Source organism: Monodelphis domestica, chromosome 2 (assembly GCF_027887165.1).
Source record: "Monodelphis domestica isolate mMonDom1 chromosome 2, mMonDom1.pri, whole genome shotgun sequence".
NCBI classification, from domain to species: Eukaryota; Metazoa; Chordata; class Mammalia; order Didelphimorphia; family Didelphidae; genus Monodelphis; species Monodelphis domestica.
Genome location: NC_077228.1, coordinates 10,503,490 through 10,520,371, shown reverse-complemented (window position 1 = coordinate 10,520,371; position 16,882 = coordinate 10,503,490). Strand labels below are relative to the sequence as shown.

Genomic DNA, 16,882 nt, shown 5'->3' with positions numbered 1-16,882 from the left:
TCTCATGAAGTTATTGTGAAGTAGGTGCATGCAATATCTTACAGGATTCCATACCTTAATTGGCATGATGAAGTGACTCAACCAAGGTCACATAAGTATTCCTATGCCCATTCCTATTTATAACAATTCCATCCAACAAATATTAAGCCTTTGCCAAATACAAGGCACCGTCTGAGGCAAGCGAAGGAGATGCAAAAATAGGACACAAGAACCAGACCACACCTCAAAGACTTTACAGTCTCTTTTGTGGATGGAATGAGGCACTGAGACATAGAAAAAATAGCATGTTCCAATATCACAGAACTAAGAGAACTGACAAGCATAGTTCATACCACATCTCTATCTTTGTTTCTCTTTCTCTGCCTCTGTCTCTCTATTTCAGTTTCTCTCTGTGTCTTATCTATTTCTCTTTTTGTCACTGTCTCCATCTGTTTATATTTCTGTGTCTGTCTCTCTCTCTCTCTCTTTCTCTCTCTCTCTCTCTCTCTCTCTCTCTCTCTCTCTCTCACCCTTTAATAAATCCCTATTAATTCAAAGATCAAAGACATAAACTCCTTCATTTGCTATTAAAGCTTTCACTGCAATCTGAACCCTCACTGTCTCTTTTGTTTTTACATGTATCATTCCCTGATATCCCCTGAACATGAGCACAACACTCTAGATGTGGTGCATCCAGAACAGAGGGCAAGAGGACCATCACTTCTCATGTTTTGGATATTCTCTCTCTTAAAGTAGCAGCAATTTGGGGCTGCCATATTACAAGTCTAAGCAGAGAGAAACCACACTGTTGTCTCATAGTGAGCTTATAGTCTACTAAATCATCTAGGTCATTTTCAGAAAGAACAGCTCTCTAGTCAAATAAAATGAAAAATGGAAAGCCATTTCAGCAAAATAAAAAGCCATGCTCCATCATGGGAAGGGTATATTATACCACATGTTACTCTGAATCCAACTGTCTTGGATCCAACACCACAGGATGTTGTCACAGTAATGGCCCCTGCTTATGACATCACAGGGTGATGGTGGTCATCATTTTTAACTGAAGGAAGAGTTGTATTTTTTTTTCCCCTCTATAGGTGATAGGGACTGAGTTGCCCATGGAGCTCGACCATCTAGTTTACTAACAAAGTGGAAGATGGTCATCCATAAGAAGGACAAGGAATATCTGGGAAAAGTTGGGGCTCAAGTACAGATGAATGGTTAGCTCTTTTTCAAGACCAGGTGGATACAATGAGCCATTTCGAAGAGGATGGATCAATACTTCAGAGAAAAGGAGGTAAGAAGAGAGTGTCCTACTAAAATGTTTGAACTCATGAAAAATAGGAAGCCGACAGGTTTCAAACATAATGTCATCCATATCACAGGAAAGGAAGGTGGGTCATACATGCAGCCTTGGCTTATGCAATGAAAGTACTAGAGAGAATATGAAAGGAGAAGTCTCTTCAGAAGGCTATTTTCACTTGATAATATAGATTACTTTGTAAACTAAAGGATTAGAGCAAAACAGTATTGTTCCTATCATAGTAAAGTGGAAACTGACAAACATACACTAATAGAGAGAGGACTGAGTTCAGCCTCAGGAGGATCAGGGTTCAAATCTCACCCCTCCTGCCTATTATCTGTGTGACCTTTCACAAATCATTTAACCACTCGGAGTCTCAGGCTTCTCATCTAGAAGCTGGAGATCATCATATTTAGATTTCCTATTTCATAGGGTTTTTGTGAGCCTCAGATGTGATGGGTATAAAGATATAAATATCAAGTGTGTGTGCGTGTGTTAAATTTGGCATCAGAATTAAAGAACCACAGAATTTAGGGACTATAGAGGTCATCTTGGAATAAAAGTCAACTCTACAACCTCCCTTTGCCATAAATCTTTGCTGGAAGATGTCTACTGAGGGAAAATTTGCTTTTTTCTCCAAAGAAATCCATTCCATCTAATCATTAGGACATTTCCCTGAAAGCTAACCTATATCTGATTTTCCAGAGCATCCTTCTCTTCTCTATATCTGCATTATCAATTGGTGACCCGCTTTTGTTTCTCTTTGGAGACTTGCCAGTGTGTATTCAAGTTCTTTCCCAATTATTTCTGCTGTGTAGATCATACATTCCCTTTTCATTTCTCTTTTAAACCATTTGGGCACATCCTGTCATGGTTCCCTGCTCTACTGGGAATCCACAGGGTCCTCTAACTCACCAGATGTTGATTTCATGTTCCTTTATTCTGTAATATATAGTCATACTTGTCTGAACCCCTTAACTGATCTAGAGGTTATATCCATTTTTGCTATCAGCAACTTCCCTGTTGGTCCATCTGTTTATGTTCAAAGTCTATAATTGAGTTTTCTTCTTCCTGAAATCTTTGGGAATTTCAGTGTTTTTCCTTATTTCCCCCTTTTGGTCATTTTCTGACTCCTTTCTGATGATAATTTTCTTGGGGGCTGGATCTCAAATTCTCTGAGCCTCCTCCCAACCTGTACAAGTCATGGTTCACCTGCCTTTGGTCTCTGCTCCAAAAGACTTCTGCGGGAACACAGCTGGCCCCATATGGATGCTGGGCTCTTTCTATCAGGTCTAGTGAGGTACCACATAGCCATACATATACATCTGCATGAGTGCTATTGTATATCGAATATTGCCAAACTACTTTGGCACCCTGCTCAAGTGTCTGCCACCTGGAATGTAGATCTCTGTGGCACTAGGGAAAGGGCAGCAGAGCACACAAGAGGGTCCGGGGGTAGAGCTGACTTCTGTTGAAAGCTCTTGGGTAGCCTTGTGAAGCACTGCTATTGAGAGCATTATGAGTCATAGGAGAACTGCTGAGTGATGAGTGGTGCTATGTTAGTTCATCAGGTTGTTACTTCTTCTGGATGCCTGGAGTCCTAGACCATGGAAACAGCTGACAATTCCTTTATCTCTGACACACGATTGCTATTTTGGAAAGGTTTGAGAGATGATGAGAATCAGAGAAAATGTCTAGTCCTCCATCTTGTTGGTCACTTGACCCAGAAGTCCTTCTTTACCTTCATGCGACTTCCCTCCATTTTCCCTAACTCTATCTGAGGCCAATCAAATTAAATTATTTTCTTCATTCTTAATTCTTCAAATTATTACCTTGATTCAAAAAATTACCATGATTACTGGGTACCTGAGTCAGACCTAGGCCACATACAAAGCCAGAGAAGAGTCCATAAATCAATAGAAGAGTCCAACCAAGTGGTAAATTGATCCAAACCCAAGACCAGTAAATCCAAAAGCAAGGAGTGATCAATGTCGAGGACTAAATCAGAAAATTCCCTCAGAGCTCACCTACTGAGTTAAAATAAGAATTGGGTAGCATTATGGGTAGCAGTCAGGCAGCAGAAGCTCAGAAGCTCAGGCCAGAGAGATGATTGACTGCTCAAGAATGGCTGTGAAGCTATCAGATTGGCCAATATGACAGTAAAGGAAAATGATAAATGTTAGAAGGGATGGGGCAAAATTGGAACACTAACTCATTGGTGGAGTTGTGAACTGATTCAAAAGTTCTGGAGGGCAATTTGGAACTATGTCCTAAGGGCTATAAAACTATGCCTGTATGTTCTTTAATCCTATAATAGCATTACTAAATCTGTATCCCAAAGAGATTTTTTTTAAAAGAGGGAAGGGACCTACTTGTACAAAAATATAGCAGCTCTTTGTGTGGTGACAGAGAATCGGACATTGAGAGGATGTCCATCAATGGGAGAATGGATTAACAAATTGTGGCGAATGGAATATTGTGTGCTATAAGAGATGATAAACAGAATGAAAAGCTGGAAAGACCTACATGAACTGATGAAAAGTGAAATAAGCAGAACCAGGAAACCACTGTAAACAGTAACAGCAATATTATATGATGATCAACTGTGGAAGAGAACTACTCTCAGCAACACAATGATCCAGGACAATGTCCAAAGTCTTAGGACAAAGAATGCTATCTACCTCCAGAGAAAGAATTGCTGGAGTTGGAATGCAGATCAAAGTAGACTATTTTCCACTTTAGTCTCTTTGTGGTTTTTATTTGTTGGTTTTGGTTTTATACACACACACACACACACACACACACACACACACACACATATATATATATATGTTTTGGTTTTATATATATATAAGTATTCGCTTACAGCAATAATGAATTATAGAAGTAAGTTTTGCATGATAAATACATGTCTAACCCAGATCAAATTGCTTACCATCTCCAGGAGTGGAGAGCGAAGGGAAGGAGGGAGATAATCTGGATCTTATAATTTCAGAAAATGTATGTTGGAAGTTGTTATTACATGTAATTGGAAAAATATAATATTTTTTAAAAGAATGGCTGTGAAGGAAATAAGTTCAGCAATACCTACCACTCAGATGATGCTGTGAGTTAGAGAAGAATGTGAAATCAGATCATCAGATATAATTAACTGGCTATCTATCATGATGGAAATCAACTTACTATGTGGATCATATGCTAGCCTTGGAAACAGGAAGTTCTAGGTTCAAATCCTGCCATTGTAGTAATAGATCTCTAATTTTGAGTGAGTCATTTTTCCTCTCTGAGTCTCAGTTTCCCCATCTGTTAAAAAGGGAGAACTGGACTTGATGACCTCTTAGGGTTCTACCAGCTCTCAATATATGACTATGAGCAACTAAAGTCTCTTCCAGCTTTAAATTTATGCTCCTATAATTCATCCAACAGGATACAATTTTCTTTTCCTCTACTTTTTTTCTGCTAAGATTCTATCTCCTTAATAATTTTCTCCTCCAGTCTCTTGTGGTTTGTAGGGGGAAAGGAGGCTCTCACACCATTTCTGTCTTTGCTGTGCCCTCAAATATAAGAGGCCAACGATGCAGTTGCCTTGGCAACCTGACAAGATAAAATACCTGAAGCTTCTTTCTTCCATGACGTCATAAGCAGATAGGGTTGCCTTGGTAACCAAATAAGATGGTTGCTTTCTGGACAGCTATATTTCATGTGAGCTGGTTCAATAGCACGATTGTTGGGGGGATTTAAAACAAAAACAAAATACTGGGTTAATACCTACCTACTCCCACTCAAGTTTTTAAAGAGTTTCAAGGGTTAACAAAGCAAAAAGACCCCTGGTGGAGAGAGATAAGAGAGAATATTGTGTCCAAAGTCTGTGTCCCTTTTTCCTATGTGGTGGTCATGAGGGTAGTATTTGAGCCCCTGCTCAAAGGAACCTGCCAGATCTGCTGATAGTTGGTAACAGTACGAAGATGATAGATGCAATTAGTAGATAGAGTGCTGGACTTAGAGTTAGGAAGATCTGAGTCTAATAACTCTTGACCCAAACAAAATCCTTCCTCAGACACGTAAGAGCAGCTGTGTGACCCTTGGACAAGTCACTTAACATTTCTCAGTTTCAGTTGCCTTAAATGTAAAATCAGGATAATAATAGCATTGACCTCTCGGGCTGTTGTGAAGCTCAAATGAGACAGAGCATATGTAAAGTGCTTTTGCAGATCTTAAAGCACCATAGAAAGAAATGTTGGGTATTATCATTCTTGCTATTCTTAAAACTACCACTCAAAACTAAATGCTGGTTTCTGGCCTCAAGAAATTTAAAATCTGTTCCGATAGACCCAAAATAGATGTGGGTAAAAAATGGTACTTTGCACTAATAAAGTACTTAGTGAATAGTCTAGGTCAACAAGGCTGTGGGAGCTCTGATGAGATTCAGATCACTGTTAACTCCTCTGCTCTTTCAAGGACTCTATTTTCTCCAGGGTAAAATTAGAATTCCTCAGCATCCAAGGTCTTCCCTCTTGAGATTCTCATTTCCCTTTCCTAGCTTGTTTCACATTGTGCTTCTTCATGTTTGATACATCTAGCTCTTCCCCAACATCAACATCCCATCTTCCACCTCTGTGCATCGACACAAAGCTATTCCTTTCTCCCTACCTTTCCAAATCACTTTATTCTTTCAAGGTTCAGGGTGTCCTAATACTCCCATATTTGACTGGATCAGTGTTTTCATGGATGTGGATATTCCCTGCAACAATACAAATTGTTTCTATCCATGCTCGCCAAACCCATGTAATTCTTGGCCATCCATCTCACATCTCTTTCCTCCCATGAATCCCACTCAACACCTTGAGGCACTTTCTCCCATCTTCTAGAAATTGTATAGAGACCAATGTACTTCAAGAACTGGCCCACAGTCATTCCTCACTTTTTACTACATGACTAGATCATCTTTTTTCCCCCATTCAAAAGCATCTCTGATGAAGCTTTAAAAAAGATTAACTTTATTGATATCTTCAAGTTTTACAAGACCTAAATTCCCTTCCCTATATCCCCCCCTCCCTCTCCCAGAGTCATCTCACATAACAAACATAACTTTTTTTAAGAAAAAAGAGAGGGGAGACCCCTGGTAAACCAATCAATATGTTAACAAAAATAATAAGAATAATTATAATTTCTATGGCACTTAAAAGACTTTCAAAATGCTTTATAAATATTGCTCTCATTTGATTCTCAAAAAAACTCTTAGAAGACTGGGGTAATTTCTTATGCTAAAGATGAGGAAACTGAGGATGAGAGATAAGTTAGAAGTGACTTGTGTAAGGTCACACAGTTTGTTGCAGAATTTATATGCTTTATCTACTGTGTCATCTAGAAATCAGAAAATATATGCTATATTCTATAATTCCCTCTACACACACATACTCACTAACACAAACCCCTTTCCGTCCCAACACCCATGGTTCCTCTAAGGGAGTTGGACAAAGTGAGATGAACTACTCTTTGGTAAACTCATCATTTATAATGTGGCATATGCCCACGGCCACTAAGAACTTTTGAGTGCTTCTCAATGCTATGGCACTCCATGGCTTGTGTTCATAAATACTGGTTTCAAAAAGTTGTGCTTTTGTTTCAGGGAGAAGTGTAGGATCATTAAAAGAAATGTATAATTCCCCAAAGTCCATTCAGTCTTCCCTGTGCCTTCTGTTTTACTCTGGGAATCTATCCAGTTGGTGTAGATAACCAAGATACATGTAATGATGGTCAAGTTCTAGAGATAGTCCACCCATCTTTATTGCAGAGTTTGGGCAAGAGTCATTATTCTGGCTTCTTCTATGATCACAGTGATATGGCTGAGTTATTCCAGCTGTGTCCAGCCCTTCATGATTCCATTTGGGGTTCTCTTAGCAAAAACACTAAAGTGATTTGCCATTTCCTTCTCCAACTCATTTTGGAAAGAGAAAACCGAGGTAAACAAGGTGAAGTGACTTGCCCAGGGCCACCCAGTTATTAAATGTCTAAGGCTGGATTTGACCACAGGAAGATGAGTCTTTCTGACTCCAGACACCACACTCTTATGTACTGTACCACAAAGCTACACCTTTTGCATCCAAAGGGTAGGGACATTTAAAAGAATCTATAATGTCTGAGAAGTCTGATTCTACAATATGCTCATTATTGCCTGTGGATCACATTATGTCAATTTTTTTAAGCCACAGAATATCCATCTCTGTCTAAAATTAGAGAACCCATACCTGGACATAATATGCTTCCATTACTCAAAGTCTCTGCTAACCAATGAGCATTTTCTTAAGCCCTTCAAGGTGTAAGATTAAAATGAATATCCAATAACTCCAAGTATTACATTTTATAATTTTTTTAAACCCTTAACTTCCGTCTTAGAGTCAATACCTCATGCTCATTTCCCAATGGAATCACAGGGGGGATTGTATAATTAGAATTTGCTCCCCAGCTTCCCATGTTCCTTCTCACATTACGTCCTTACAGTAGGGAGGATTTATTTTGATGTAGCTCTTCCCTCTCTCTCTCTTTTCCTGTGATCGCAGTTTGTAGAGGTGGAGTGAGTGCCAGGCAGGAGAATTTTTCTCATGTGGCTACTCAGGCTTTTATTTTTGTTCTGGTATTTCTTCAACTTCAAGTTATTATTAACAAACTTTATTAAAAATTACTTGGAGTTAGTGGGTATTAATTTTAATCTTACAAAAGCCAAATGGTATTTCTAGACAGGCCCTGGATACAATTCCTACAGTAACATGGAATACTTTCTGATATCCATGATTCCCACATGGTGGCTAGGCATGGAGTCCGAAAGAAAACTTTGGTAGAGCAATTTCAGACCTAGATTTGAAGTCAGGAAGACCCTCTGGGTCCAGTCCCTATCTCATTTCACCTCTCCCTTTTCTTAGTAACTGTTTAAGACAGTAGAGAAGGTGCCCATCAGAAGCGGTAGAGATTTCCTCACCTCAGAACTCCTCGTGTCACTGATGTCTCAGGTCTAGTCACTTTTTCATATCTAGCTCTGATTCTGCTTTCCTTAGTATATTTTTTAATTTTTAAATAGGTTTTAATTTTTTTTTCTGTTACTTACAACACCATTGTTATCCCAGGTATCCCCCCCCCCCCCCATGCACTCTAAGAGAGCCAACCCATAGGACAAATAGTATTCTTTTTAGAGAGAAAGTCAGCCAACCTGATTGAAAAGTCTGAAAAACATATACAACATCTAACTCTTGTGGACATCCCAGTCCCACAAAAGGATTTTCTTGACATGTTGCTGATCTGGCACAGCAATAATATGAAGAAGTATGACAGATAAAATTCATGTGGGGTTTTGTGTTCTGCTGGTCTTCATGAAATTATCAAGAATTACAGATGACTTCTCTGCAACCATTGGGTCCGGGACCCTGCTGTGAGAGACTTATTTGGGCTTGAATGAGCATGACCCAGGATAGGACAGAGCCTGCATTATTAGAGGGGACATGGAGAGAGCTAGAAGGGTCCACAAGGTCTTTGAGTCTGATCTCCCATTTTACAAGTAAAGCAACTGAAGCCTAGAGGAATTCAATGATTTACCCAAGGTCACTCAGTAAAAGGAAGATCTGAACCCAGGAGCTTTGATTGTCGGACCAGTACTTTTCCCACTATCACAGTCCAACTCTCTTAGAAAGTAGAGAGCTATATTAGATAGTAACTAGCATTTATCTAATGCCTGCTATGTCCCAGGCACTATGCTAGGTTTTTTACAATATGATTTCATTAGATTCTCACAACAATCCTGTGAGATGGGTCCTATGACTATCCCCATTTTACAGATGAGGATACTGAGGCAAACAGAGGTTAGATGTGAGGTCACCTATGTCTATGAAATTGCAGGTCTTTTTGAAGTATTCTAATACATAAGACTAGCGCCGTCCTTTAATCTCCAAATTTCTGATTCTTCCCTTTCACCTGCATGTCCCATGGGGTTTCCTTATGTTTTGGTTTGTTTATTTTATTTGTTTTATTTCTCTACCTCTTATGAAAATCCATTGGAATTCTACTATCATTCACTGATATCATTGCTGATGTCACCCTTGCAATGCCATCCCTGGGTAGATGTATGTTAAATGAAGGCAAAGTATGCCAGGTCTTTCTTGCACTGACGAAAACATGACCTAATTCTTGGCTCACTCCCAAGCTGATACAAGCAATTGATGACAGCTCTAGAGAGAGGACTCAAGCCAAGCAAGATGGGAAGTGCTTGATAATTCACTTTATTGCCACAGATTCCTGGGAAAAGGTGCGGTAAGGACAAACAGTGGCCAGGAGAAATGTCCTCCAGTTCTGATCCCTGATTTTGAGCTTTGGAAAATCAGAGAATCTCAGAACTGAAAGGAAGGTCATATCTAGTCCAAGGCTTAGAGAACCATTGAAACATGGCTGCAACCTAGTCTTGAAGATTTCTAAGATGACAGCTAATTTGTGACACAGTCAGTGGGCAGCTTGGATTAAGACAACATCTTTTGCCTTTTTTGCTTTAATGTTGCATATGTGATTTCATTGGAATATGTATTTTATTTCCTCCAAGGGTGGCTAGGTGGTAGAGTGGACCGAGTGTTGGTCCTGGAGTCAGGGAGATCTGAGTTCAAGTCTATGCTATGTTGATCTTGGAGAGGTCACTTAAATCTTCATCTGCCTCAGTTTCTTCATCTGTAAAATAGAGATAATGAGACAACTACCTCCTAGTTTTTTGTGAGGAATCTCTGTTTCCTCTGACAGATAACAGCTCTTCCAGCAAAAGTTGAATGACCACTGGCTACCATATACTATAATTGGGATAAGTCTCATGTAGAGTAGATTGCCACTATGGTCCCTTTGGACTCTCAGATTTTCTGATACTGTGAAATATTTGATGGTATCCATCCTCTCTATCCCATGCATTGCACCCATTTCTCCAAGAAAAACATTCTCCTCATATTACAAAGCTGACAGACCCCTCACAATTCTGGCCACTCACTTCTGAATGTGCCCCTGATTAATCAATTTCCTTCCTAAATAATCTGCCCCTACTTTTGTGCCCCAACCCTAATTGGGGCTGCTTGTTCCATTACCACATGTTGAAGTTATTTAATTTTCTTTAAAAGGCTCCTAATATTCATAATATAGTCAATGTTATGAGAAGTTTAGGAACTCTCAAGAAGAAATTCAGATATATATGTGCCTAGGAATGAGCACCTGCCTTGAACTTGGAAAGTAATGGCCTCTACGACTAATAGTTCTACAACCCATATTACTAATCTTTATCTTCATTCACGAAGAGGGACTGGACTTATATTGATATCTTAATGGCATTTCTCTACTAGTATTGAATGCCATATTTACCTGTCTTTCCATCATTCTTTTCTAAATTTAAAAATATTTTTATTTTATTAATTTCCAAATGAATGTGAAACTTTTATCATTTTTTAAATTGTTGAGTTCCAAGTTCTCTCCCAACTCGCTATCCTCTTTGAGAAGTTGAGCAAGTCGATATTAATTATACGTGAAGGTATGCAAAACACATTTCTATATTAGCCACATTGCAAAACATACACACACATACACAGAGGAAAAAAATAAATAAAAATAAAATAAAAAGAAGTATGCTTCCATAAGCACTCAGAGCTCATCAATTCTCTCCCTGGAAGTGGATAGCATTTTCCATCATCGATCCTTTGGAATTGTCTTGCATAATTGTCTTGATCAGAGTAGCTAAGTCTTTCACAGTTCATCATATCCTTACAATGTTGCTGTTACTATTTACAATGTTCTGCTGGTTCAGTTCACTTCACTTTGCATGAGTTCACATAATTATTCCTAGGTTTTTCTGAAAGCATCCTACTTGTCATTTCTTATAGTATAATAGTTTTCATCACAATCATATACATAACTTGTTCTACAATTCACCAATTAGAGACTATCACCTTACTTTCCAATTCTTTGCCATCACAAAAAGAGCTGCCCCACCATATCCCTCTCCAAGGTAAAAGTTCTTCTTTACATACCTTTCTTAGGTGACATAATTTTCCCCATTCTTCCTCTCTCTTCTTGCTTTTCCCAAGGCATCTCTCTTCCTATTCATTTTTTTTTACACTATCTCAATATACTTGATTCACTCTTTAGGTAGAATCCTTATAATTTCCCTAACAATGATTTTTTAAAAGTTATAGGTATCATCTCCTTATATAAAAAGTTTAACCTTATTTAATCCCTTTTGATTTCTCTTTCATGTTTACCTTTTTGTTTCTCTTGAGTCTTGTTTTTGAAGGACAAATTTTCTATTTGACTCTTGTCTTTTCTTCAGGAATGTTTAAAATTCCTTTATTTCATTAAATATCCATTTTTTCCCTTTGAAAAGAACTATACTCAATTTTGCTTGGTACATTATTCTTGGTTGTAATCCCAGAATTTTGATTTGAGGCATTATTTTAAAGTTGTTTGGAGGGGAATGTTGGGAGAGCTCAGGTGAACACTTTCTCTATTCTGTCATCTTGGCTTTACCACTACAAGTCCCATGAATCTTCCATGGAGAATTGACCTAACTTTCTTATCCTTTCTCATTCTTCTAATATCTCTTGAGGAGGTAGCATGCAGACTATCCACCTGTTGTTTCTCATTCTTATCTGGCTGAAGTCTCTGAAATGGCATGAAAATAACATGCAGGATGATTGAAATGGTCTCTGGGTTGTGTTTGTGGAAACTATTGCCTTGGCCAGACTTTTCTAAGAAATGGTGCTAATCAGAGTCAACATCCTTCATTTTCCCATTTCCTAATGTTTTAGTCAATCACTGCTTTAAACAGGTTGGGTTAGAGCTCCTATAATTAATTGCATGAAGTGTCTTCTCACCATTATCCTTTCTTTTAATTGGTGTTAATTTTGATGTTTACTTGAATAAACCAATAATCATCAGGGAATTCTGAAACAACAACTTCATCCATGATCAACATTTCCTGTCCCAGCAGGTTCACTCTTGGGAGATCCTTGTATATGATTGTGCCTAGCATAGCCTGATTCTCTTTTAGTAAACGTGAGCAAATAGAGGTGTGAAGCTTCTAGTAAGTTTTACAAACCTTGGGCTTTTTATTTCTTTTTTTAAAAAAACTAAGTATTATTGGTATATTTTTGTTTTTACTTCACACTTATTTCCGGATATTTTTTCCCCATGCTTCCTTTCTACCCTGGTGGAAACTGAACTTCCTCAAAACAAAGACAACAACAAAGCTCAGGAAAAAACACAGAGATGTCTGATGATATAGACAATATTCTGCCCTCTGATTCCCTACCTCTCTGCTCATTTATTTCATCCTCTGTTTTCTCTTTTCTCACTTTATGATCTATTATGGTCCTATATCATCACAGAAGTCATTGTATACAATCATAATGGTAATAATAATAATAACTTGTATTTATATACCTCTAAGGTTTGCAAAGATATTATTATACATGTTATTAGTGTTGACTTGATTTGAAAGGTCTTCCAGGTTTTGATAGAATTTATGTCCTTTATCTTTCGCAATGATAGTGCCATATAAAGCTGTAATTTTACGCTCATGCTTATCAGAAACACTACAACATGGATCTGACTAAAGGGCTCAGTTTTTATGTGGCTTCTTGATGAAACCAATTCATTTGACTTTCTATAAAGAACCATGGGCTTTTCTTCATAAATTCTCAGAACCCTAAGCACGGGGCTTTACCCAAGGGCATGACGTTTTGGAGAATGGCCATGGCACTTAGAATCCTTTGGTTGTGTAGGCACAACTGAGCTTAGTATGAAGAGAGCATGTTTCCTCCCCCTTGGTTATTTTACCTCAGCTAAGTTCCTTGATAGAACAAAGCTTCTCTTCCAATCTTGCCGCATCCTTTCTAGCAACAGACTCATGACATCCCTGGGTTTCCCTTGAACTAAATTCATCTTTAAAAAGCTGTGATTTGTGACCATGTTTAGACTCATGTATTACACCAGATTTAAAAATTGCTGAATATAATTCTACAATCCTTATGTTTCCTGACTTTCCAGAAAGTCACAGGATCCTATGAGAGTAGATTCAGATCCAGAAAGTATCTTAGAGGGCATCTAGTGTAACTTCTTCATTTTATAGCTGAGGAGACTGACACCCAGAGAGGCTGAGGGTCTTGTCCAGGGTCACCCAGGGAATAAGTAGTGAGCTGGGATATTAATCTTGGTCCTCTGAGTCTATATCTAATATCATTCTTCCCACATCATTCTCTCAAGATGGATGCGGCGCCAGACCTTTGTCAACAAGTCACCATTGGTCACTGGACACCTTTGAAATGTACCAATAGTTCAATTAATGTTTATAGGAAGTTCCAGAGTTAGAAGAGACCTTAAAGATCATTGAATCTAATCCCTCATTTTACAACTGAGAAAATTAAATAAAGTCAAAGGAGCTGAGTCGTTATTGACCTAAGAACCATGTTATACTTGGAACCCACTTTTGCATCTCAAAATGCCACTCCATTATCATTGCATAGATTTTGGAAAGGAGATGAAAGCAGCCCAAGGGGCTTGTTGAATTGTGTACTTCTTTCTGTTTCTTGTGTTGCTTAGTAGCCACCCTTCTGGAGATAAGAGTCTCCTTATTTTGTTAGGCTGCCTCTGAGATGCTAGCACAATCTGTCACTAGGGATGTACTTGGATTCTTTCCAGACTGGGAAGGCTTGCCAGAGCTTGTGTTCCTCTAAAACAGCTTTGGAGAGCCCTCCCCACTAGGATGCAAAGCATCAAAGATTGATTTGGGGGGTTGGAACCCTGACAAAGGAGGGACAATCTCCTGAAGAATCTGGCTTCTTGTTTTAAGTTTTTAAAAATGGAAGTTATGATTTCTCTTGGTACTCCAAAAGAAAAAAAAAGGCTCCTTTAATAGAGATTCATTTTTGTTTTTCTCCAAAAAAACACAACTTATGAAGCTTTTGAACTTTTTCTCATGGCCAGCAAAGAAACAAACATCCATATAAAAATACTTAGGAAAGTATTTGTGGGAAGACCAAGAAGCTTTGAAATTCTGTGGCTGGCCATCTCAGGCAATTGGTAATGGTTTTTTCTACTCTGGACTTTGCACAACATTTTGTTTTTAGTCCTTTAAAGCTCTGGCTCAGGAATCAGAAGACACAGGTTCAAATCCTGCCTCTGACACTATAATCTAGAAGAAGTCATTTAAACCTCTGTGGATCTCAGTTTCCTCATCTTTACTTGAGGGGAGAAGGGCAATTTAAATGACCTGAGAGGTTCCTTTTAAGTTTGGATTTAGAATCCTAGAACCTTGTGAATAATATAATATTTTTGTATTTTATATTAATTCTATCATAATCATATATTATATCATATCCTACATATTACATTATATTGTATCATATCATACCATGCCATATGTGTCATATAATATCACATCATATAATATCATGTTATGTTATGATATGTTATATATTAATTATATTATAATAATTATATGTGAGTAGTTCTTAACCTCTTTTTTGGGTAATCAATTCCTTTGGCAATATGGCAAAATCTGTGGATCTCTTCTCAGAATGAGGTTTTCAAATACATTATATATGTTTACACACACATATGTAATATGTATATAAACCTATATATTACAAAGAAAACCAGTTACATTAAAATAATTAGCTATATTTAATTGCACAGACTTCAAGGGAATGATGAATAAATTTGCTTGTGGGGTACAAGTCCCTGTAAGTCCCAGGAAGGAGAACCTAGTGTGATAGACAGTGTTCAATGAAGCCAGAGGGAGAAAGAGCCCAAATCCGATCTTGCCATTTAGAAATAATAGGACCAGGGTCAAGTCAGCCTCAATTTCCCCCTTTGTGAAATGGAGATCATGAAAACTCTAGGATCTACCTCTAGGGAATTAGATGTCTCAAATGAATTGCTGTATATAAAGCACTTCACAGCTACTAAAATTCAACTAAAAAGCAATGTTTTCTCATAAGAAGGGCAAGGACAGAATTGAATGTAAAGTCAGGGTGCTCTGCCCAAAGGAGACTTACTTTACTAAAGGTCTGTCATGGGAAATTGATAGGATCAGAGCTGGAGGTAGGGACCTGAAAGGTCATCTAGGCCAGCTCTCTCCCACCTTTCTTTTATGGATGAGGAAAATGAGGCTCATGGAAAAGAAGTTCCTTGTCCAAGGTCATGTGGGTCCCAAGATGAGAGCAGGGACTCACCCGTAGGTCATTGGACTCCAGACGCGATGTTCTCCCTATTGTGCTATACCTCATGCCTTGGGCTAGATCTTGTGCCTTGGCCTTCGGGACCCTGGAGTTCCCCACGTCCAGGAATGGAGCCACAATGTAGCTCGATGGAAAACACATGGGCCTTGGAGCCCTTCAGAGCCTGATTCTACGGCTGCCCATCTGCAGGACCTCAAATAAATGAGTTAGCATCCCGGGTTCTTGATTGCCTCTTACGTAAAGTGATGGGGTTTGACTAGCTGATCATGGATCTCTGATCTATTCTCCGTGGCTGGCGAGCTGAGTGTTCTGATGACAAATCCAACATTCCAGCCCCAGAACCCAGAATCCCTCGGAGTGTATCTTCCTATTGTTTGGAGAGCAGAGAATTGGTTTCCCTGGTTAGGCTCGAGGCTAGCAACCCCGATTGGACTGGATTTTCCAATCCAAATGATCTCTTCTCCTCCTTCACAACATTAACCAGATGTCGGTGCTCCGACTGATGGACTGACAAGTCCATCTGAAGGATAGTGAGTGAAGTCGATGAGTGAAGGGATCTATCTGCAAGTTTGGGATTTAAAAAATGGCTCAGAACCATGTCTTTGCTCCCAGGGGCTCTGAAGGGATTTGCCACAGGAAAGGCGAATTCTGGAGGTACCCAAATGTTAGAAAAAGTGAGTTTTGCCCTTTCTGGTCAAGGGTATGATGGGAGAAGCCTTCACAGAAGCTTCACTCTGATAGGCTCGAGGGAAGGCTGAATACATTTGCTAGTGAGAAACTTAGAGCAGGGATTGGCAGAAGGAAGAGAGATAAGGGAGGTGAGGTAGTCCTGTTGGACCAGTGAAGGGACCAAGCCCAACCCACTCTCCCAGACTTGCCATGCCACAGCCACTCCCTGCCTCTGTAAAACTGGACCTTGCAACATCTTGAGATTGCAATCATCCCAAGCCCCAGATGGCAACAGAGGCTGGTTCACTCAGGACCAGAATGGAAGCTGGCCAAAGAAAGCACAAATGGCGCTCTGGGGATGGGAGCAAAGATGATTAGAAAGGCAAACAGAGCAGATTTACCAACACGTCCTGTGAACCGGGCCAGGCAGGGGTGTTGCCTGAAACCAGGATGATGCCCAGGCCCTGAAGATGGAAGGCTTTGCAAAGGCTGTATTTGCTGATCTGCAGACACATCTTGGGGGCCCCAAGGCAGCTGCTGATTGAGCAAAGATAAAAAAGATAGGGAAAGTGGCCCTCCAGAGTTCCTAAGGAGAATTACATCCATTCGCATCCAGCTGATAAAAAGTTTGCTTAGGACAGAAGTTCTTAACTTGGAGGCTGTGAAATGAAAAAAATAAATATAT

General features: G+C 39.1%; 1 long non-coding RNA gene across 24 annotated transcripts in view; it reads right to left on the bottom strand.

Moving 5' to 3' along the window:
- Positions 1–15,843, bottom strand: part of LOC130457034 (uncharacterized) — a 32,172-nt gene extending 16,329 nt beyond the window's left edge. For 4 of the 24 annotated variants that reach the window (XR_008915999.1, XR_008916002.1, XR_008915995.1 and 1 more), the window contains exon 1: positions 55–948. This is a non-coding gene — a long non-coding RNA (uncharacterized LOC130457034). Of the gene's footprint in view, positions 1–54; positions 953–4,217; positions 4,265–4,373; positions 4,858–5,932; positions 6,024–15,522 lie in introns of those variants that run through there. The other 20 variants (XR_008916005.1, XR_008916000.1, XR_008916006.1 and 17 more) reach the window with 13 other exon arrangements.
- Positions 15,844–16,882: the final 1,039 nt, after the last annotated feature.